The 24849-nt window shown below is 36.5% G+C and overlaps 1 protein-coding gene and 1 pseudogene across 2 annotated transcripts in view; one reads left to right on the forward strand and one right to left on the reverse strand.

The window, feature by feature from the left end:
• The window catches only part of ZSWIM5 (zinc finger SWIM-type containing 5), a 339569-nt gene that overhangs the window by 49279 nt on the left and 265441 nt on the right, over nt 1-24849 (forward strand). The window lies entirely within an intron of this gene.
• Nucleotides 13005-13647, reverse strand: LOC143654582 (UAP56-interacting factor pseudogene; annotated as a pseudogene).

A 24849-nucleotide genomic window follows, 5' to 3' on the forward strand; every position in this document is an offset into this window, starting at 1 on the left:
TCCATTTTATCTCAGTTATTTACTTTATTGGCATACATTTGTTTATAGTGTTCTCTTATAGTCCTTTTTATTTCAGCGGGGTTGGTAGTAATATCCTCCTTGTATTTCCTTATTGATCTTCTGACTAGATGTTATATCCATTACGGAGAGTGATGTATTAAAGTATCCTAATATTAATGTAGAACCATGGGTTTCCTCATTCATATCTGCCAACATTTGCTTCGTATAATTTGGGCTTTGCTGTTAGTTGCATATTTATTTATGATAGTTACATTTTCCTGTTGAATTCTCTTCTTTGTCAGTATATAATTCCCATTTTTGTCCCTCATAGCTGTTTGACTTGAAGTCTATTTTATCCAATATTAGTATAGCCACCCTGGCTCTCTTTTGGTTACTACTTGCATGGTATAAATTTTTCCATTATTTCACTTGTATCCTTGAATTTAAAGCAAGTCTCTTTCATACATCATGTAGTTGGGTCATGTGTTTTTTTATCCATTCTTCCAATTTCTGCTTTTTGACTGGAGAAATTAATCAATTTATATTTAATGTCACCACTGATAATGCAGGAGCTTCTGCCTTTTTGCTATTTAGTCTTTGTATGTTTTATACCTTTTTATCCCTCAGATCTTCTATTAATGCCTGCTTTTATGTTTATTTGATTTTTTGTGTTGTATCATATTGAATGCTTTCTTGTTTCTATCAGGAGATATTTTTCATGTATTTTCCTTGTGGTTACCATGATGTTAAAATTTAACTTCCTAAATATATAGCAATCATATTTGGTTTGATACCAACTTAACTTCAGTAGCATACGTGTGCTGGTTTGAAAGGATATATGCCCCCTAAGAAAGCCATGTTTTAATATAAATCCCATTTCGTAAAGTTAGAATAATCTCTATTCAATACTGTATGTTTGAAACTGTAATGAGATCATCTCCCTGGTTGATGTGATTTAGTTAAGAATGGTTGTTAAACTGGATTAGGGGATGACATGTCTCCACCCATTTGAGTGGGTCTTGATTAGTTTCTGAAGTCCTATAAAAGAGGAAATATTTTGGAGAATGAGAGATTCAGAGAGACTCAGAGAGGGCAGAGAATGCTGCAGCACCACGAAGCAGAGAGTCCAACAGCCAGTGACCTGTGGAGATAAAGAAGGAAAACGCCTCCCGGGGAGCTTCATGAAATAGGAAGCCAGGAGAGAAAGCTAGCAGATGACACCGTATTCGCCATGTGCCCTTCCAGCTGAGAGAGAAGCCCTGACTGTGTTCGCCATGTGCCTTCTCACTTGAGAGAGAAACCCTGAACTTCATCGGCCTTCTTGAACCAAGGTATCTTTCCCTTGATGCCTTCGACTGGACATTTCTATAGACTTGTTTTAATTGGGACATTTTCTCGGCCTTAGAACTGTAAACTAGCAACTCATTAAATTCCCCTTTTTAAAAGCCATTCCGTTTTGGTATATTGCATTCCAGCAGCTAGCAAACTAGAACAATGCGCATATACTTTTCCTATACCACTCCATCCCCCTCCTTTTTTGTGCTGATTACCACTTACATATTTGTATATTCTATGTTTGAAAAAAATGTATATTTATCATTACTTTTAAGGCATTTGCATCTTAGCAACTGTAGGAAGTAAGAAATGGAGCTACATACCAAACAATACACTATAATAATACTGGCATTTATAAGTATCCATGTGGTTGGCTTTACCACAGATCTTTATTTCTTTATGCTGCTTTGAACCACTGTCTAGTGTCCTTTCCTATCAGTCTGAAGAACTCTCTTTAGCTTTGCTTATAGGGCAGGTCTAGTGGAGATGAACTCCCTCAGCTTTTGCTTATCTGGGAATGCCTTAATCTCTCCCTCAGTTAAAAAAAATATTTTTTATTGTGAAATATAACATATATACAAAAAAAGCAATAAATTTCCAAGTATATTTTAGCAAGTAGTTTGAAAACAAATGTCAAAGTATGGTATGGGTTACAGTTCCACAATTTTCGGTGTTTCCTTCTAGCTGCTCTAAGACACTAGAGACTACAGAGAAATATCAATATAATGATTCAGTAGTCATACTCACTTATTAAAGCCTATCTTCTTAGATACAACTCCTTCTCCTTTGACCCTTTTTCCACTCTTTAGGAATATTTGGGCAATGACCATTCTAATTTCTTCATGTTGAAAAGGGGTGTCAACCTTATGGGGTAGGGAGATGCAACAGGTTGATGCTCTTGGAGAGACTGGTAACTCTGGGTTTCAGGGCTTTCCTGTCCTAGGAACCATCTGGAGGTTATAAGTTTCTGAAGAACAGACTCACTCAGAAACTTATATGGAGTCTTAGACACAGCCCTGAGTATTCTTTAGGGTTTACAGGAATATTGTTGGTTGGAGCTTCACATACCATGGCAATCAGCAGTATCTGGCTGAAGCTTACCTAAGATTAAACTCCAAATAGCCTCTTGACTTTATTTGAAGCCTGTTAGCCACTGATACCTTATTTGTTATATTTATTTTCCTGCTTTTGGTCAGTGCCAGGGTCGGGCTCATCCCCAGGAGTCATGTCCCATATTGCCAGGGAGATTTACATCCCTGCATATCATTTTCCAGATAGTGGGGAGGGTAATGATTTTCCTTGCAGAGTTGGGCTTAGAGAGAGAGAGAGAGACGCAACATCTGAGCAATGAAAGAGGTTCTCTGGAAGTAACTCTTAAGTATTATTATTGATAGGCTTTTAGCTTCTCCCTTATAGATATAAGTTTCATAAGAGAAAGCCTCAAGATCAAGGGGATGGCCTATTAACTTGGGAGTCAGTAATGATTGAGAGAGTATCAGGGATTTCCCAGATGGGAAAGTTTAATAGTTCCATATTTTTTCTCCAGTCCCTCAAGGGATTTTGTCAATACTTTTATCTGCCTAACATACTCTAGAATGTATCTGGGTATTACATTAAGCTATACAGAATTGCAAGCCCTCATTCCCATTCTGGGCTCCATATGTTTATCTTATTTAACTGAACTGGCCAGACAGGTTAAATTAGATTGTATGCTATGGAAAATTTAGATTTTGGACAAAATAAACTTCTCTTCCTTTGGTCTCATACAGTAGGTGAAGTTTTAAAATATAGACATTGTCATCATTACCCTTGTATTCTGATTTACCTTGGTTCAAACCAGATTGGCTCCGTTCTTATCTGTAATTGAAGCCTGATTTCTTTATTGCTTTCTTTAAGAGTTGTTGTATGTAGTAATGCTGAGTTTCAGAGTTACTGAACTCTATCTCTGAGTCTTAGGTAGTCAAAGTTCCAGAGAGATAGAAGTTTATACATATATAGCACAGCATCTCAAAATCTAGAAATAACATTTACAACTTTGGACTAAATGTGATTACTGTAAGAGCTTACAATCTAGGTCCAAATTTTAGAAAATAGGTATTTTCCAAAAGAGACTGTACAGTATTGGTTCTTTTGTTCCTGGTTTATGTTGCACAACATGATGTCTCCAAGGTTCATTCACCTTGTTGCATGCCTCACAATGACACTCCTTTCTATAGCCACAATATTCCATCATATGTATACACCACAGTTCACCATTCTACTTTTCAGTCAATGTATCCTTCAGCCATATCCATCCATTGGGCATTATGAATAATGTCTATAATAAACAGTCCTTATTTACATTATCTTCACTTAATTGTACAGTCAACACTTTCAATTTAGACAGTTTTCATTGTTCAAAAGAGAAAAGTAACAGATAAATACACTCTCACCAAATAGAAAATCCAAGCCTCCTTTTATTTCTGTCCTCCTCCCCTATTATTTAACCCTTTCTGTTAAATACAAACCATAGTATGCAATAGTAGTTTTTTCCCTATATTTCTCTTTGTACAAGATTCATACTTTGAAGTAGTTTATGCAGAACTTGTTTATGTTTCTAGTGTTAATTGGTGGAATACATGGCTCTATACAAACACTTTCAATCATATTCACCTTCAATATGGCAGTTGAATGAACTGTCTTCACATCTGTTCATTCCCTTACATTTAATTTCAACTTCCTTAGCTAACTGTACACCCATCTCTAGCTTCTGTGTATCTCTAGATCCCCTATATTCTATATTATAAGCCTCTGAGTTTACCTTTACCAGGGACACAGTAGTGAAATCATATAGTATGGATCCTTTTGTGTCTCACTTATTTCACTCAGTATTATATCCTCAAGGTTTATCCACATTGTCGTATGCTTCATAATATTACTGCTGCATAATATTCCATTGTATATATACCACGTTTTGTTTAACCACGCATTTTTTTATGGATACATGGATTTTTTTTCCATCTTTCAGCAATTGTGAACAATGCTGCTGTGAACATTGATGTGCAAATGTCTTTTTATGGCACTGCTTTCAGCTCTTCTGGGTATATACTGAGTAGTGGTATTGCCAGGTTGTAGGACAACTCAATATTTAGTTTTCTAAGAAACTGCCAAAATGTTTTCCACAGTGGCTGCACCATTATACATTCTCACCATCAGTGAATCAGTGTTCCAATTTTCCCACAGCCTCTCCAACATTTGTAGTTTCCTGTTTGTTCAATAGCAGCCATTCATGTAGGTGTGAGGTGATATCTCATTATAGTTTTGATCTGCATTTCCCTTATAGCTAATGAAAATGAACATCTCTTCATGTTTTTTAGCCATCTGTATTTGCTCTCTGGGAGAATGTCTATTCATATCTTTAGCCCAATTTATAATTGGGTTGTTGTTCTTTTGTTATTGAGTTGTATGATTTCTTTATGTATACAGGATATCAAAACTTTATCTGATACTTGATTTTCAAATATTTTCTCCCATTGAGTTTGATGTCTCTTCACCTTTTTGACAAAAGTCCTTTAATGCCCAGAAGAATTTGATTTTGAGGAGTTCCCATTTATTATTTTTTTTTCTTTTGTTGCTTGTGCTTTGGGTGTAAAAATTTAAGAAATTAAGTCCCATTTCTAGGTCTTGAAGATATTTCCCTATATTTTCTACTAGGAGTTTTATGCTACTAGCTCTTATATTTGGGTGTTTGATCCACGCTGAGTTAATTTTTGTATAGAGTGTAAGGTAAGGGTCCTCTTTCATTCTTTTGGCTATTGATATCAAATTCTCCCATGCCCATTTATTGAAAAGACTATTCTGTCCCAGTTCAGTGGATTTATAGATCAATTGACCATAGACTTGGTGATCTTTCTCTGCACTCTTGATTCAATTCCACTGGTCAATACCTGTATCTTTGTGCCAATACCATGCTGTTTTGACCACTGTGGCTTTATAATAAACTTTAAAATCAGAAAGTGGTTTTCCTCGCACTTTGTCCTTCTATTTTAGGATTTTTTTAGCTATATCTTTCTCTTCCAATTGAATCTGATAACTAGCTTTTCCAAGTCTTCAAAGTAGGTTGTTGGAATTTTTATTGGTATTGCATTGACTCTGTAGATCAGTTTGGCTACAATTGACATCTTAACTACATTTAACCTTCCTATCTATTAGCAGGAAATGCCTTTCCACCTATTTAGATCTTTTTAAATTTCTTTTAGAAATGTTTTTTAGTGTGTGTGTGTGTGTGTGTGTGTGTGTGTGTGTGTGTGTGTACAAGTCCTTTACATCCTTGGTTAAATTTATTCCTAGATATTTGATTCCTTTAGTTGCTATTTTTTCCTTTGTTTTTTTTCTTTTTTGGAGGGTGTGTGGCCTGGGAACTGAACCCAGGTCTCCTGCATTTGGAAGGCGAGCATTCTACCACTGAACCACCCATGCACCCTTTTTAGTTGCTATTTTGAATGAATTGTTTTCTAAATTGTCTCCTCAGTTAGGTCATTGCTTATATAAAGAGACATTACTGATTTTTGCACATTAATCTTGTATCCATTCACTTTGCCAAATTTGTTTATTAGCTCAGGAATCTTTGTTCTAGATTTCTCAGGATTTTCCAAGTGTAGTATCATATCATTTGCAAATAATGAAAGTTTTACTTCTTCCTTTCTGATTTTGATGCCTATTATTTATTTTTTGTACCTGATTGCTCTAGCTAGAACTTCTAGTATTATGTTGAATAATAGTGGTGACAGAGGACATTCTTTTTTTTTTTTTTTTAACTTTTTTTATTAATTAAAAAAATTAACAAACAAAACATTTAGAAATCATTCCATTCTACATATATAATCAGTAATTCTTAATATCATCACATAGTTGCATAGTCATCATTTCTTAGTACATTTGCATCGATTTAGAAAAAGAAATAAAAAGACAACAGAAAAAGAAATAAAATGATAATAGAGAAAAAAAAACTATACGTACCATACCCCTTACCCCTCGCTTTCATTTACCACTATTTCAAACTGAATTTATTTTAACATTTGTTCCCCCTATTATTTATTTTTATTCCATATGTTCTACTCTTCTGTTGATATAGCTGCTAAAAGGAGCATCAGAGACAAGGTTTTCACATTCACAGAGTTAGAGGACATTCTTGCCACATTCCCGATTTTAGGGGTAATGCTCCCTGTCGAGCACAATACTGGTTATGGGTTTTTCATATATGCCCTTTATGATATTGAGGACGTTTCCTTCAATTCCTACCTTTTGTGAGTGTTTTTATCAGAAAAGGATGCTGAATTTTGTGAACACTTTTTCAGCACCAATTGAGATGATCATGTGACTTTTCCCTTTCAATCTATTAATGTGTTGTATTATATTGACTGATTTTCTTGTGTTGAACCACCCTTGTATTCCTGGTATACATCCTACTCAGTTGTGATGCATAACTCTTTTAATGTGTTGTTGGATTTGATTTGCTAGTATTTTGTTGAGAATTTTTGCATTTATGTTTATTAAGGTGACTGGCCTGTAGTTTTCCTTTCTTGTAATGTCTTTACCTGGTTTTGGTATTAGAGTGATGCTAGCTTCATAAAATGAGTTATGTAGTATTCCTTTTTCCTCAATTTTTTGGGAAGCATTTGAGTAGGATGGGTGTTAGTTCTTTTTGAAATGTTTGACAGAATTCCCCTGTGAAGTCATCTGGTCCTGGGTTTTTCTGTGTAGGAAGTTTTTTGATGACTAAGTCTCTTTACCTGTGATTGGTTTGTTGAGATCTTCTATTTCTTCTTGAGTCAGTGAAGGGTTTTTTTTTTTGTTTGTTTGTTTCTTGGTATGTGTCCATTTCATCTAAATTGTCTAGTTTGTTGATGTATAGTTCATAGTATCCTTTTATGATTTCTAAAATTTCTTCAGGGTCCATGGTAATAATGATCCCCCTTTCATTTCTGTTTTTATTTGTTTGTATCCTTTCTCTTTTTTTCTTTGTCAGCCTCGCTAAGGGCCCACTGATATCACTGACTTTTTCAAAGAACCAACTTTTTGTTTTATTGATTCTATTGTTTTTTGTTCTCCAATTAATTTATTTCTTATTTTAATCTTTATTATTTCTGTTCTTCTATTTGCTTTGGGGTTAATTTGCTTTTATTTCTCTAGTTCTTCCTGCTGAGCAGTTAAGTTCTTAATTTTTGCTCTTTCTTCTTTCTTAGTACAGGCATTTAGGTCAATAAATTTCCCTCTCAGCACTGCCTTTGCTGCATCCCATATGTTTTGATATGTTGTATTCTCATTTTCATTTGTCTCTAGATATTTACCAATTTTCTCTTGCAATTTCTTCTTTGACCCAATGATTGTTTAAGTGTGTTATTTAATCTTCATATATTTGTGAAAGTTCTGGTTCTTTTATTGATTTCCAGCCCAATTCCTCTTATGGTCAGAGAAAGTACTTTGAATAATTTCAGTCTTTAAAAATGTATTAAGACCTGTTTTGTGCCTCAGCATATGATCTATCCTGGAGAATGTTCCATGAGAACTAGAGAGGAATGTATATCCTGGTGTGAGAGGGGGTTGGGTAATGATCTATATATGTTTGTTAGGTCTAATTCCTTTATTACATTGTTTAGGGTCTCTATTTCCTTATTGATCCTCTGCCCCATTCTAGCTATAGAAGAGAGTGGTGTCCTGAAGTTTCCCACTATTATTGTTGAAACCTCTGTTGGTGCCTTCAGTTTTGCCAGTGTTTGCCACATGTCCTTTGGAGCTCTTTGATTATATAAACATTTATGATTGTTATTTCTGCTTGGTGAATTGTCTCTTTTATTGATATGTAGTTTCCTTCCTTGTCTGTTTTGACATCTGTGCATTTAAAGTCTATTTTGTCTGATAGTAGTGTAGCTACTCCTGTTTTGTTTTGGTTACTGCCTGCATAGAATATCTTTTTCCATCCTTTCACTTTCAATCTATTTGTATCCTTGGATCTTAGAAAAGTCTGTTACAAACAGCATATAGATAGATGGATCATATTTCTTAATCCATTCTGATAATCTGTATCTTTCAGTTGGTGAGTTTAGTCCTTTAACATTCAAAATTATTACTATAAAGGCAGTTCTTGAATCTACCATCTTATCCTTTGGTTTCTATTTTTTAAGATATATATAATTTTCCCTTTATCGCTTTTTGCCCTTTAAATTGCAGTTATTAATTCTCTTCAATTCTGTTCCCTCCTCCTGACCTCCTCTCTTGTCTTTTTTTTCAGCTGACAGAACTCCCTTTAGTATTTCTTTCAGGGCTAGTGTCTTATTAACAGATTCTCACAGCATTTGTTTGTCTGTGAAAACCTAATCTCTCCCTCACTTTTGAAGGACAATTTTGCTGCATAAAGAATTCTAGGCTGGAAAGTTTTCTCTTTCAGAATCTTAAATATATCACACCACTGTCTTCTTGCCTCCATGGCATCTGTTGAGTAGTCTGAACTTAGTCTTATGTGGCTTTACCTGTATGTGGTGAATCACTTTTCTCTTGTTGTTTTCAGGACTTTCTGCTTCTCTTCAGCATTTGAGAGTCTGATTAGTATGTGTCTTAGAGTAGGTCTATTTGGATTTATTCTATTTGGAGTTCATTGGTCTTTAATTTGCATATTCATGTCTTATAAATGTTGGGAAATTTTCCCTAAGTTTATCCTCAAATAATCTTCCTAGTCCTTTACTCTTCTCTTTCCTTCTGGGACACCAGTGATTCTTATATTTGTGTGCTTCATGTTGTCCATCATTTTCCTGAGATTCAGTTCAGTTTTCCACCTTTTTCACTGTTTTTTTCTTTTGCACATTTCAGTTCAGTTTTGCTGTCCTCTAGTTTGCTTATTCTTTCTTCTGCCTCTTCAAATCTGCTGTTGTGTGTCTCTAGTATATTTTTAATTTTATCTACAGTATCTTTCATTTCCATAAGATCTGCTATTTTTCTATTTATTCTCTCATATTCTTCATTATCCTCCTCCAGTATCTTCTTGATATATTGTATGTCCTTAGGCAACCCATTGAATTTATTTAGGAAATTTGTGTGAACATCTTTGATTAGTTGTTTCAAAGTCTATCTCCTCCAATGTTTTGATTTGTTCATTGAGATGGGTCATATTTTCTTGCATCTTCATGTGCTTTGTGATTTTCTGCTAACTAGGAGACATTTGATTACCTTGATAAGGTTATTTTGATTTCCCTCACTTGTCTAAGGTTTTGTATTTGCTTGAGTTTGTGTGGAAGGTCTCCTTTTGCACTTGGTTTGTTAGTAATTCCCCACCAAAGCAAAGCTAGAACCTCATGCATGACATGCAACTCTCATTGAAGAGCTATTAAAAGCTAGGCAGAAAGGTAGTTTGCCAACCTGCACTTTCTGCTTCTTCCAGCAGATGATGCTTTTGGGCCATTTCTTCCTCTCAGAACCACTTCTCTCCAACTAAGTCAGCCAGCTTTGCTGGGACCCATCCAGATAAAAATCTGGTCAAGGCCACACGTCTAGTGTGTGCTGAAGCCACTGACCTGGGACTTAGGAGTAGGCAGTATGCACCTCAGTGGAGAATCCACTTGTGAGCATGATGGATTTGGTGGTCCCCAGGCTCCTGTGTGGAATGATCTTGGGCTTTGGGACTGAGTATTTCAACTACCTGCTCACAGCCAGCCCAAGAGTCCCTGGTGGTGTGGTGTCCCTCGCTCCTTTATCCCTGCCTCTCTGCCCATGCATGCGTCTATCCTCTGTGGAGAAAGGACAGAAGCAGCGGGACCAAGGGAGTTTCTTTCTCCAGTCAGATCTGCTCTGCTCTGTGTCCCCCCTCCTCCTGAGGGGAAGCCCCCCAGTCTCAGCCTAAATGAGGCACCCACAGCAGCCTGCCTCTGGGGTGGGGGTTAGGTACTATGCGCTGGCAGCAAGGTCTCTATGTTTCAGGTAGGCTAAGTCTGCTGGCTTCCACATTCCCCATGGAAGCTCCCCCAGGTGCAGAACTGAGAGGAAAGATCTGTCAAGTTCATATGGAGGGGTGAGTATGGGGGGTTGTTACTCCTTCAGCACCTGCTCTGGCCTATGTGTGCAGCCCGCTCCGGGTACGGTCACGATTGAGAAAACTCACCCCATTCTCTCAGTCATAATTTCTCTACTTTTTCATCCAGGTCCTCCTTTTACAATGTAGAATTCCCTCTCTGGCCCCTTTTACCCTGGAACCGCTGTCTCAGTCATTTTTGGTTCTTTTACTAGTTATTCATGGAGCAGGGGTGAACTCAGCCTATCCTACTTACTATCTTCCAGAAAGTCCTGTTTGTTTCCTTTTTAAAATTTCTAAGATTCTCATATTGCTCACTCATTGTTTTCCTGATATCCATTAGTTCTTTCTATATATTTTCCTTTGTCTCATTGAGTACTTTTTTTATCACCACAATCGATTTTTTTCTGTCTTTTTTTGTGAAAAATAACATGTATACAGAAAAGTAACAAATTTCAAAGCACAATACCACAGTTAGCTGTAGAACATATTTCAGAGTTTGACATGGGTTGTGATTCCAAAATTTTAGGTTTTTACTTCTAGCTGCTCTAAGATACTGGAGACTAAAAGAGACACCGATTTAATGATTCAGCAGCATTCATATTCATTTGTTAAATTCTGTCTTCACTGTAATACTCCACCATCAACTTTGATCATTCCATCTCTCTTTTTAGTGGTGTTTGGGCTATGGCCATTCTAACTTTTTCATATTGGAAGGGTCTGTCACTAATATGGGGTTCGGAGATGGAACTATTTGATGTTCTGGAGAGGCTGGGCCCTCTGGGTTTCAAGACTTATCTGTACCAGGGACCTATCTGGAGGTTGTAGGTTTCTGGAAGGTTGCACTTGTGCATGGAGCCCTTGTGAGGTCTTATATAACACCCTAGGTATTCTTTAGGATTGCTGGAGTAGTCCTGGTTGGGGGTTGGCAGGCTATGATAGGTAGCAATGTCTAACTGAAGCATGCATAAGAGCAACCTCCAGAGTAGCCTCTTGACTCTATTTTGAACTCTCTCTGCCACTGATACTTTTTCCCCCTTTCGGTAAGGATGGAATTGTTGACCCCATGGTGCCAGGGCCAGATTCATCCCTGGGGGTCATTTCCCACATCACCAGGGAGACTTTCACCCCTGGATGTCATGTCCCACATAGGGGGGAGCGCAATGATTTTGCTTGCAGATTTGGGCTTACGGAGAATGAGGCCACATCTGAGGAACAAAAGACATCTCCAGAAATAACTCTTAGGCATACTTATAGGTAGGCTAAGCTTCTCTACTACCTGCATAAGCTTCACAAAAGTAAGCCTTCTATGAGCACTTTTTAAGTAGTATTTTTAAATAGAGAAGTTATTATCCTTTAGAAAAACTAATACTATTTAAAGGTTTGAACATTATAGTAAACCAGAAGGTCACACTTCAGAATGACCAAAATTATTACTTATAGCTGGAATATTTTGCTGCATTTTGAAATTATACCATAACTTACAGTATACAACTCTCTGAGGACTCTTGGATCTTGGCATAACAGACAAACTCCTTGCAGTACCTCAGAGGGGGTAAGAAAACAACTTCTTTTCTCCTCACAAATGTCTGAACTTTGTACCATAAAATAAATCAGAGAAAGAAGTATAAAGCAAGGTTATAATGTAACTCTGCTATCACTTTTGCATTTTCTACTTTGTGACACAGACAAATATATATATTTTTGCAGTTGTATCCTGCTTAATTTAGCAAGCTTCAAATTTACAAAATTTAACTTCTTGAATAAGAAAACAGTCTAGCACTTTATGGTTATTAATTTTACTACTAAAATATCTAAGTGACTTAATCTATTTTAATAATTATCATTCTTTTAATAATATTTGAAAATTCTTTGTGGCTCTTAGACCCAAGACTATACTGTAACCAAACAGAATATCTATGTCCAATGTCCTATTAGATAATTTTGTAAACACACATCTACTCCAAACACCATCTTAAACTGAGACTAATGCCTAAAGCCACATTTCTTGTTAAAGTTTGTTACTAAAGATTTACCATTATGAAAAAATAACTGAATTAACAGATATTCCCATAAGTCTTCAAATTTCAAAGTGGAATTCTCATGAAATTTTTTTTACACATTTCTTTTTTTTATTAATTAAAAAAATTAACAACAAACAAACAAAAATAATAACATATCATTCCATTCTACATATACAATCAGCTTTTTACACATTTCTGTTGACTAAAAGGCAACTGCACTTATTTTATCAACACTATTAAAGTAAAATAACAGCAACAATGAGAACTACTAATATTTCCAAAGAGCACGATTTACCATGGCAAAGTCTAAAAAGTGGACAAAGGAGATGAGATACTTTGTCTTTCATCTGCTGCATGAGGAATCAAAGTTAGAGTGTTATTCTGCTGAGCCAACCATGAAAACTTTAACAACAGATAAGTATAATATTCCCTGTTATTCCTTCAGGGTTTTGTTTTATTCACATAAAAAACTTCAGAAATAAAAATGTAAAAGAGCTATTTTGTCTTGTGAATATTTTGCAATAATTTTTCTTGAATTTCTATGACAAACACTTCAAGTAATTCAACCTTTCAAAAGTCCCTTTGACATGAGATCTATCCCATGTTTATAAAGCAGCATCCTTCTTGTTGAATGTGAGAGTGACTCTTTGTTCCTTTAGGATTCTATATTGCTCATTCAAAGTCATCCCTGTCTATTTTCTAACACTATTTATGTTAAATTGTAGGAATACATCTTTAGGACATATTCTTTATACCAGATTGCTCCCACTTTCTCAGGAAAGGGGTACAGCAGTACGAGTTAATTATGGTAACTGAATTACTGGGCACTGCACTGCTCCAGGATTGTCATTGGCTACAGTAATAATTCTTACATTTGTGGTGGTGGAAGTTCATCATTGATGAGTTCTCTTTGCTACTACATTGTCTAGCAGTTGCTTTGTGTTCAGCTGGGCCTGAAACTTCAGGCCTGTTCTGAAAAGAAAAGTTGCCTGAAAACTTTTCTGAAAAGAAAGACATGTGTCTTTCTGATGTTTTAATTTATCTCCACTGCTTATAAAATTGGCTAAAATGTTATTTTTTTCTGTTTCACTGGTTAGGTCTCTTGAGAACTGCAACTGGTTTCTTCTACGTATTAGTTTGTCTCAGAAGGTTTGCCTTCCTTTTTTTTTTTACTTTATGAAGGCATAATTTTTTTAGAAGGGAGGAGACATTGTTTAGACAATAAGGAAGGACATGGTCAACATACATATCAATAAGTATATTGATCTGATAAAACAGAGTCTTTGTTAATCTAGGCAGATTACTCAGATGGTTGAAAACCTTTTTTATCTTCTTCCTAAGAGCAAACAAACAATCCAAGAAAACATTGTCATTTTAACAGTGAAAACCAAATTCTTGTTTTGCATGAAGATTCATCTGATAAGTAAACTATTAAAAACCTTATAAAACTATACAATCTTAGGCAAACTTAACCACCACCAATAAAATTCACTTCCAACAAAACTTCTATAACTTTCTCTTTCCATCCATTTTGTCCTTCACATTCCTGTTCTCATTCTGCAACAATCAGTTATTTTACTTTGGGAGAAAAAGAACTCTTTTTCCTTAACATAAACACTTCCTGCATACTTTACATATTTAAATTACCAAAAAAATCTTGAAATCAATCTTCAAGCCAACATCCTACAAAACACAATTCTTTTTCGTTTGTTTGGTTTCTTTTTTGTGAAAAATTACATATATACAAAAAAGCAATAAATTTCAAAACACATCACAACAATTAATAGTAAAACAGATTTCAGAGTTTGATATGAGTTACAATTCCACTATTTTAGGTTTTTACTGCTAGCTGCTCTAAGATACTAGAGAGTAAAAGAAATATCAATATAATGATTCAGCAATAGTACTTATTTGTTAAACCCTACCTTCTCTGTATAACTCTACCATTACCTTTGATATTTCCCCCACTCTTTAGGGGTATTTGGGCTAAGCCCATTCTAAGTTTTTCATGTTGGAAGGGGCTATCAATAATATGATAAGGTGGTGGAACTAGTTGATGTTCTGGAGGTTGCCATCCTTTTTAACACAGGAAAATATCACTCTATATTCTTGTCACTTAGAGGTGGTTGATTTATAGGACTAATTCCTTTTCAAATTCCATTTGCTTTCCTAGATGCTTGGCCAGTGATAGCCCCATGTGATGTCTCTTTCCAGGTATGACTCTTTCTCTATGGCCCAGATTATTCTTACCAAAACCAGAATTCTCTTGGATTCCCATTGTATTCTTATCCTGAATTGCTGGTTACCATTTTGTTGGAGTGTTCTATTTAGTCTTGGAAAATTCTGCTTCTTTCTTTCTTTTGATTCAATTTGATTATATCATCCACAGACATACTGATTTTATTGAGGTTTTCATTGCTGCAGGTTTTTGGCGGTGGTGCTGGAGTCCCCATGGCTCCCACCAATTGGGGATGAAACTGGTTCATGACTGAAGACTTTGAGCTGAAACTGTCAATAGGGAAGCCCTGAGTCTGAAGCCTGCGTCCTTCCATTACTCATGCAGACTACCTGCACCTGAGGAAGCATGCACACTTGCTGGTGGACTCCTTGCCTTCCCACCCTTTGCTGTCAGGGGTGGGAAGGGGGAAGCTTGGGCATTTTTAAAATTTTTATTTTATTTATTTATTTATTTAAGCTTGAGCATTTTAAAAGGTTTTGTTAGGTATGTCCATGTTCTGGTCTTCTTCATTGGTGTTTTCTGGTTTTTTATCCTCTTCCTTTGAGTGACCATCATTTCCTCTTTCTTTGCTTGTCTTGCACTTTTTTTGTTGCATACTATAAATTTTAATATTTTAAAATGTTAATTCTGGGATTTACTCCCCGGGATATGTTTCTTGGTTTTGTAACCAGCTGGAGATAAGACAGAGATTTTCTTGAACTTCAACCCTCCTATCTGGAAGGTCTGCCCAAAGTGAATGCATTGTACAGGGTTTTCCCTGTCTTTCTGGGCCTGTCTTGTCCTGGGCTTTTGCTTGTTGACTGTTTTGGCGTTCCCCTGTTTATAGGAGTTTGGTTGTCCTCTCTGTTTCCCAGGAGTCAGCTGTCCCTCTCCCAAGTGTTTGAAGTCAGGAGACCTTACCCCAGATTTTCTGCCTCTAGAGTTTCTTATACTTCTTTTGTTGTGTTATGCTGCTTTTGCCTGGAGGGCAAATTCTGGGAGGTGTGACTGGCTGGAGAGGACTTTTCCAAACTGGTCTTTTTCAACCGAAACAGAACCAGGGTCCCAGGAATGGGGCACAGATCAGCTCCAAAGTGCCTTGGATAGGGGATCAGGAAGCAAGCCAAAAGCCTCTTTCACAGCTTTTCAAAGCTAAACTTTCTTTGCCTTCCCAGCAAATGCAGCTTTTCACCCTTCTATCTCCCACATCCCTGAAGAAGTGTAGTATCTTTAAGTCCCCTCTCCGCTGGGGCCCCTGTCCAGGACTAGCTGAAACTGGCTGACACAGCCTTTGTCAGAAGTAAGTTGAAACAGTGGCTGCCCTCAAATCGAGGCTCCCAGCGATCTGAAACCACTAATCAAAAGTTGTGATCAGTGATGGGCCATTTCTACCCCTGGTCTTGAGTAAGAGGATGTTTTATATCCTTTTCTGTCACTAGCAAGCTAGCCAGGGGCATTCTGCTATGAGGGTGGGGGATGGGTAGCTACAGTATATACAGAGAAATTTACTGTTCTTTACTGTAATTTATCAGCCTCTTCTTCCCACTCTTCTCTGGATGCTATACATTGTTATTCTGGTCTTTGGAGTTTCAGAATAGTTGTTTTAGACAGTTCCTATCAGTTTAATAGTTGTTGTGGTAGAAGGACTGAGAAGTGGAGCGCCGTACTCTGCCATCTCCCCACAAACCTCACCACAATTCTAGTTGGTTCCTTTTTTAAATTTCTCTTTTTTAATTGATATTCTCTACTTGATGAGATTGTTTTCATGCTTCTCTTTAGTTCGTTAGACATGGTTTCTTTAAGGCCTTTGAATAGATTTACAAAGCTGACTTAAAGACTTTGGTAAATCTAATACCTGGGCTTCCTCAGGGACATTTTCTATTGCCTGGGTTTTTTTTTTTTTTTTTCTATGTATCAATCATACTTTCTTGTTTTTTGTGTGTGCCTTGTCATTTTTTTGAAAATTGGACATTAGAAACTTTATAATGTGGCACCTCTGAAAATCAGATTCTATTCACTCACCAGGATTTGTTGTTGCTGCTTGTAATTGTCATTTGATTTTCAGTGACTTCTCTGAACTAATTCTCCATATTTAGTCTGTATTGAGCATGGCCACTGAAGTCTCTGTTCCATTAGCTTAGTCATTAGCTAATAATTTGGCAGAGATTTCCTTATTTGCCTGAAACAAACAAAAAAAAAATGTCTCTGTCTTTGCAGATGAGCTCTTGGTGTTTGTTGGGACATAACTTTAGCACTCAGCCAGGCAGTTTACAACTCTGCTTTAGCTTTCAGTTTCTACTAGTACAAAGCTTCAAGGTCAGCCAGGAGTGAGAGTTTAAGGCCTTCACTAATATTTCTTGAGCTGCATAGAGCCCTACATATGTGTGGCTTTCTGGATTCCAAGGAACATGTTGGAGTTTTTGAAAGCCTTTATTTCCCGAAGCATCTTATTCCCCAGCTTTTCCTCCCAAGCTTTTGGTTAGTCAATTTATTGTTTTCCCCAACTACTACCTCATTGCTTTAGGCAGCAACAACTGAAATATCTGCCAGTAAATGTTTTCAACAAATTCGCTCCCATAGCAGCTTTAGTGCCGACTAAATTCTGAGTTTGGCGAGATAAAACAAACCTTTTGAGCAGGTCTTCCAGGGAGCCACCAAACAGATCAACCAAGGACAATTATTTGCAAATGAAGTCCATTCTTCCCTCTCTGGTACTGGTATTGGAAATGAGGGCTGTTATTATCAATGCTACTGCTGAGCTGAGGGAGATGCTGAGGAAAATGGGAATGGGATAAGTTAAAAGGCCACAAACCTTGTTGTTTTTATAGAAATTTGGCCATTGTCCTTAAGTATTCCCTTGAATAAGGTTGCTACAGCTTTTGGTTAGTTTTTATCATTCTGAAAAAGTTGATTCTGCCTGTTTCTTCCAGTCTGTTAGATGTTTTTATGAAGGGTATGCTTTTGGAATTCCTTACTCCACCATTTTTCACTGACTTCACCACCCATTCATATTTCCTCTGTCTTTTAAAATGCCTACTATCATAGTTAAAGTCTGATTTCCTTGATTCTATGTTATTACAGTAGCGTCCTGATTGCATACTATAATTCTTGCCAAGAAAATCATAGTAAAGCACAGGACTAATCATGTTATTTTCTTTTCACAAAAAGTTAAAACTTTTATACTTCAAAGGAAACTATCAAGAAAGTGAAAAGATAACCTACAAAATGGGAAAAATATTTGCAAATTATATATATAAGAGACTTGTATCCAGTCTATATAAAGTGCTCTTACAACTCAATAACAAAATGACAAAAAATCCAATTAAAAATGGGCAAAGGATCTGAATAGACCATTGTCTAAAGAAGATATAAGAATGGCCAATAAGCATATGAAATGATGCTCAACATCCTTGGTCATCAGGGAAATGGAATCAAAACGAGCCACATTGAGATACTACTTCACCCCCACCAAGATAGCAATAATTAAAAAGACAGATAGTAGTAACTGTTAGCAAGGATGTGAAGAAACTGGTACCCTGAAAAATTGCTGGTGGGATTGTTAACTGTTTCAGCCAATTTGGAGAATTGGAGTTTGGTAGTTTCTCAAAAAAGTTCAAGTTACCAAATGACCTAGTAATTGCACTGTTAGGTATATACCTTAGAGAAACTAAAGCACATTTCCACGCAAAAACTGTACACTAATGTTTGTAGCAGCATTATCCATAATAACAAAAAGTGAAAATAGCCCAAATGTATAGTAGCTGATGAGTGAATGAATGAATAAACAAACAAATAAATAAAATGTGGTATATCAATGCAATGGAATATTTTTCAGCAATAAAAAATGAAGTACTGATACATGCCACACATGGATGAATCTTGAAAACATTATGCCAAGTGAGAGACCACTCAGAATAGGCCACATATCATATAATTCCATTTATATGAAATATCCAGAATAAGCAAATCCAAAGATATAGAAAATAGATGAATTTTTAGGAGGGGAAGTTACCGCTAATGGATACAGTGTTTCTTTTTGGAAGGATGAAAATATTAAAAAATTAGATAGTGGTGATAGTTGCACAACTTTGTGAATAAACCACCAAATCTCTCTTATTTATTCATTCATTCATTCATGGGCAGGCACTGGGAATCTGGATCTCTAGCATGGTAGGTGAGAACTCTGCCACTGAGCCACTGTGGCCTGCCCTGAATCATATATTTTTAAGTGATGAGTTTTATGGTATGTGAATTGTATCTCAATAAAACTGTTATAAAAAGAGCAAATATTCCATGAAGGAAAGAAGTGATGAAAAAGAAAACTTTCAGTCTCTTCTGCTTCTTAGGGAACAGTGCATGAATTCCTAAGCATTATATTTAAGGCTCTTCTTCCTATTAGATCTTTTTTTAAAGTTTTAAAAATATTTTTACTGGGAAATCTTTGCACACATACATTCCATACATGGTGTACAATTGATGGCTCACAATATGTTCTAGTTTGCTAGCTGCTGGAATGCAATACACCAGAAATGGAATGGCTTTTAAAAACGGGAATTTAATAAGTTGCAAGTTTATAGTTCTAAGACCAAGAAAAATGTCCTGATTAAAACAAGTCTATAGAAATGTCCAATCTAAGGCATCCAGGAAAAGATACCTTTGTTCAAGAAGGCCGATAAAGTTCAGGGTTTCTCTCTAAAGTGAGATGGCACATGGCAAATACAGTCAGGGATTCTCTCTCATCTGGAAAGGCACATGGCGAACACAGCATCATCTGCTAGCTTTCTCTCCTGGCTTCCTGTTTCATGAAGTTCCCTGGGAGACATTTTCCTTCCTCATCTCCAAAGGTCACTGGCTGGCGGAGTCTCTGCTTCTCATGGCTGTGTCATTCTCTGCTCTCTCAGAATCTCTCACTTTCTCCAAAATGTTTCCTGTTTTATAGGATTCCACCAAACTAATAAAGACTCATCCAAATGGATGGAGAATGTCTTCACCTAATCCAGTTTAATAACCACTCTTGATTGAGTCACATCTCCAGGGAGATGATCTAATTACAGTTTCAAACATACAGTACTGAATAGGGATTAGAAGAGACAGCTGCCTTTACAAAATGGGATTAGGATTAAAACATGGCTTTTCTAGGGTACAGACATCCTTTCAAACCAGCACACAATATCTTCACATAGTTGTGTATTCATCACCATGATCATTTTTAGAACATTTACATCACTCCAGCAAAAGAAATAAAAAAAAGAAAAAACTTATATATCCCATATACGTTGCCCTTCCCTCTCATTGACCACTAGTATTTTCATCTACCCAATTTATTTTAATACTTGTCTCACCTATTATTTATTTATTTTGTATCCATATTTTTTTACTCATCTCTCCATACCCTGGATAAAAATAGTATCAGACAGAAGGTTTTCACAATCACACAGTCACAATGTAAAAGTTATATCTTTATACAATCATCTACGAGAATCAAGGCTACTGGAATACAGCTCAGCAGTTTTGGGTCCTTCCCTCCAGCCACTCCAATATACCATAAAGTAAAAAGGGATATCTATATAATGCATAAGAATAACCTCCAGGATAACCTCTTGACTCTGTTTGAAATCTCTCAGCCACTGCAACTTTATTTTGTCTCATTTCTCTCTTCCCCTTTTTGGTCAAGAAGGCTTTCTCAATCCCATCATGCTGGTTCCTGGCTCATCCCAGGAATTCTGTCCCACATTGCTAAGTAGATTTACACCTCTAGTTGTCATGTCCCACATAGCGGGGAGGGCAGTGAGTTCACTTGCTGAGTTATCTTAGAGAGAGAGGACACATCTGACAACGAAAGAGGTTCTCTGAGATGACTCTTAGACCTAATTATAAATAGGCTTAGCTTCTTCTTTGCAGGAATAAGTTCCGTAGGGGTGAACCTCAAGATCAAGGGCTCAGCCTATTGATTTGGTTGTCCCCACTGCTTGTGAGAATATCAGGAATGCCCCAAAATGGGGAAGTTGAATATTTCCTTCTTTTTCCCCAGTCCCCAAAAGAACTTTGCAAATACTTCTTTATTCACTGCCCAAATTACTCTGCGATATATCAGTCATCACACTAACCTGGACAAACCAACAAGATCTTATGGCCTATTCAAGATTCCTGTACTTATGGTGTTTAACTAAACTGACCATACAAGTTAAATTATGTAATGTGCTACACAAAATATAAATTTTGCACCAAATAAACATCTCTCCCTTTGGTCTCACACAGAGGTTGAAATTTATAATAAGGACCATATCATCCTTTATCCTATATTCTGATTTACCTTTGTCCTATCCAGATCAGCTTCATTCACATCTCTAGTCAAAGTCTGATCTGTTTTCAACTTTTTGAAATAGTTGCTGTATGGGGTAATGCTGACTTTCATAGCTACAGAGCTCTTAACTCTGAGTCTCGAATGTCGCATAAATACCTGAAGTTTCTGGGAATAACCAGATTATATACAAGCTGCTCAGTATCTCAGAATTTAGAAATAACAGTTCCAACTCCTGAATATATATAACTGCTATAAGAGCTTACAATCTAGGACTCTTCACAATAGGTCCCAACCTGATAACCTATGCTCTTGACTTCGTTCTCCAAATTTGTACATTATAGTCCATATGAGTAAGGCCTGATAATATCTATCTTTTTGTTTTGACATTTCATTCAAAATATAGTTCTTAAGGTTCATTCCTCTAGTTGCATGCCTCACAACTTCATGCCTTCTTGCGGTAGCTCAGTAGTCCATTGCATGTATGCACCACAGTTTCCCCTTCCTTCCCTCAGTTTTTGTACGCTTCGACTACCTCCATCCATTGCATATCGGGAACACTGCTGCCATAAACACCAGTGTGTAAATGTCCATTTGTATCCCCACCCTCAGTTCCTCTAGGTATACACTGGAGGAACGGGGTTGCAGGATTATATGGCAACCCCACCCCTAGCCTCCTGTATAATCACCATGCTGCCCTCCAGAGATGCTGCACCTCTCAGCTTCCCTACCAATAGAATAGATACATCTCTTTCTCCACATTTTGTCTAGCACTTGTTTCTCTTTACATTTGTAAACAGTTTTATTCACACATCGTACAATCCAACCTACTAGGCATGACTTTGCCAGTATAATCTATATGAAGACATTTCCTTTTTTTCTGCAAAGGAACTGTACATATCCACCACTTGTTGACATTTTGTTTTGGCAGAATGCCTTTGTTAACATTCAGTGGAAGCACATTATAATGTTACTGTTGACTATAGACCCTAGCTTGCATTGATTGTACTTTTTCTTGCATACCATCCATTTTCAAAACCTTGCAATGGTGACATTCATTTGTTTTCCATCATGCAAAAATATTTCTATATTTGTACATTTAATCACCATCAGTGTCCACTCTAGGCATTTCTAAATTATACTGTCTCAATCTTTATCCTCTATCTTTCCTTCTGGTTTCATTCGTTATCCCAGCCCTTCTCCCTCAATCATAACACACATTCAGCTTCATTGAATATACTTATATTATTGTGCTACAATTAGGTAAGATTATGCTATTCATTTCAAATTTTTACAATCAGTCCTAATGCACAATCTGTATTCCTTCAGCATCAAGTGCCCAATGTCTTCCCTCTTGCTAAATCCTGAGAACCTGTGTTCTTAACTTTAACTCTCAAAGTTCACTCATTAATGTTAATTCATATTAGTGAGACCATACAGTATTTGTCCTTCAGTTTCTGACATTTCACTCGGCATAATGTCTTCAAGGTTCATCCACATTGTTACATGCTTCATGACTTTATTATGTCGTTGAGCTGCCATAATATTCCATTTATGTATACACTTAACTTGTTCAGCCACTTGTCTGTTGATGGGCATTTGGGACATTTCAGTCTCTTGGCAGTTGTAAATAATGCTGCTATAAACACTGGTGTGCAAATGTCCACTTATGTCCTTGCCTTCATGTCCTCTGAATATATATCTAGTAATGGGATTGCTGGATCATATGGTAATTCTATACTTAGCTTCCTGAGATACTGCCAAACTGACTGCAAGAGCATTTGTACCATTTTAGATTACCACCAACAGTGGATAAGTGTGCCTCTTTCTCTGCATCCTCTGGAGCACTTGTCATTTTCTGTTTTTGTGTTTTTTTAAAATAATGGCCATTGTAGTGGGTGTGAGATGATATCTCATTGTGGTTTTGATTTGCATTTCCCTAATAGCCAGGGAATTTGAGCATCTTTTCATGTGCCTTTTGGCCATTTGTATTTCCTCCTCTGAGAAGTGTCTGTTCATGTCTTTTGCCCATTCTGCAATTGGGTTGTTTGTCTTTTTGTTGTTGAGTTGAACAATCTCTTTATATATGCTGGATACTAGACCCTTATCTGATATATTGTTTCCAAATATTGTCTCCCATTGCTTAGGCTGTCTTTTTACTTTCTTGATGGTCTTTGATGCACAAAAGTGTTTATTTTTGAGGAGTTCTATTTCTTTAATGCTTCTGCTTTGGGTGTAAGATCTAGAAAACCACCTCCTATTATAGATTTATAAGAAATTTCCCTACATTTTCTTCTACAAATTTTATGGCCTTAGATCTCTTCTTTAGGTCTTCGATCCATTTTGAGTTAATTTTTGTTTAGGGTGTGAGATCTGGATCCTCTTTCATTCTTTTGCATGTGGCTATCCAGTTCTCCAGGCACCATTTATTGAAGAGACTGTTCTGCCCCAGGTGAGTTGGCCTGACTGCCTTATCAAAGATCAATTGTCCATAGATGAGAGGGTCTATATCTGAACACTCTATTCAATTCCGTTGGTCAGTATACCTGTCTTTATTCCAATACCATGTTGTTGTTTTTTTTGCATGGACAGGGACCTGGAATCGAACTCGGTCTCTGGCATGGTAGGCGAGAACTCTGCCTGCTGAGCTCTGTGGCCCACCTACCATCCTGTTTTGACCACTGTAGCTTCATAATACGCCTTAAAGTTAGGTAGTGTGAGACCTCCAACTTCATTTTTCTTTCTCAGGATAGTTTTGGCTATTTGGGGCACCCTGCCCTTCCAGATAAATTTGATTATTGGTTTTTCTATTTCCAAAAAGTAAATTTTTGGGATTTTAATTGGTATTGCATTGAACCTATCAATCAATTTAGGTAGAGTTGACATCTTAGCTATATTTAGTCTTCCAACCCATGAACCCAGTATCCCTTCCATTTATTTAGGTCTTCTGTGATATCTTTTAGCAATTTATTGTAGTTTTCTTTGTATAGGTCTTTTGTATCCTTAAATTTATTCCTAAGTATTTTATTCTTTTGGTTGCAATTGTAAATAGAATTTTTTTCTTGATTTCCCTCTCAGATTGTTCATTACTAGTGTACAGAAACACTACAAATTTTTGAGTGTTGACCTTGTAACCTGCCACTTTGCTGTACTCATGTATTAGTTTAGTAGTTTTGATGTAGATTTTTCAGGATTTTTGACATGCAGTATCATATCATCTGCAAACAGAGAGATTTACTTCTTCATTTCCAATTTTGATACCTTGTATTTCTTTCTCTTGTCTAATTGTTCTGGCTAGAACTTTCCAACAAAATGTTAAGTAACAATGGTGATAGTGGACATACTTGTCTTGTTCCTGATCTTAGGGGGAAAGTTTTCAGTTTTTCCCCATTGAGGATGATGCTAGCTGTGGGTTTTTCATATATTGCCTTTATCATATTGAGGAAGTTCCCTTCTATTCCTATCCTTTGGTGTGTTTTCAACAAGAAAGAATGTTGAATTTTGTCACATGCCTTTTCTGCATCAATCGAGATAATCATGTGGTTTTTCTGCTTTGATTTGTTGATATGATGCATTTACATTAATTGATTTTCTTATATTGAACCATCCTTGCATACCTGGTATGAATCCTTGGTCATGGTGTATAATTCTTTTAATGTGCTGCTGGATTCAATTCACAAGAAGTTTGTTGAGGATTTTTGCATCTATATTCATTAGAGAGATTGGGCTGTAATTTTCTTTTCTGGTAGTATCTTTGTTTGGCTTTCATATCTATTTGGTATTTGGTATCTATTGGCTTCATAGAATGAGTTAGGTAACCTTTTCTCCTCTTCAGTTTTTTTGAAGAGTTTGAGCAAGATTGGTACTAATTCTTTCTTGAATGTTTGGTAGAATTCACATGTGAAGCCATCTGGTCCTGGACTTTTCTTTT

The sequence above is a fragment of the Tamandua tetradactyla genome, chromosome 2 (genome assembly GCF_023851605.1).
Source record: "Tamandua tetradactyla isolate mTamTet1 chromosome 2, mTamTet1.pri, whole genome shotgun sequence".
NCBI lineage: Eukaryota > Metazoa > Chordata > Mammalia > Pilosa > Myrmecophagidae > Tamandua > Tamandua tetradactyla.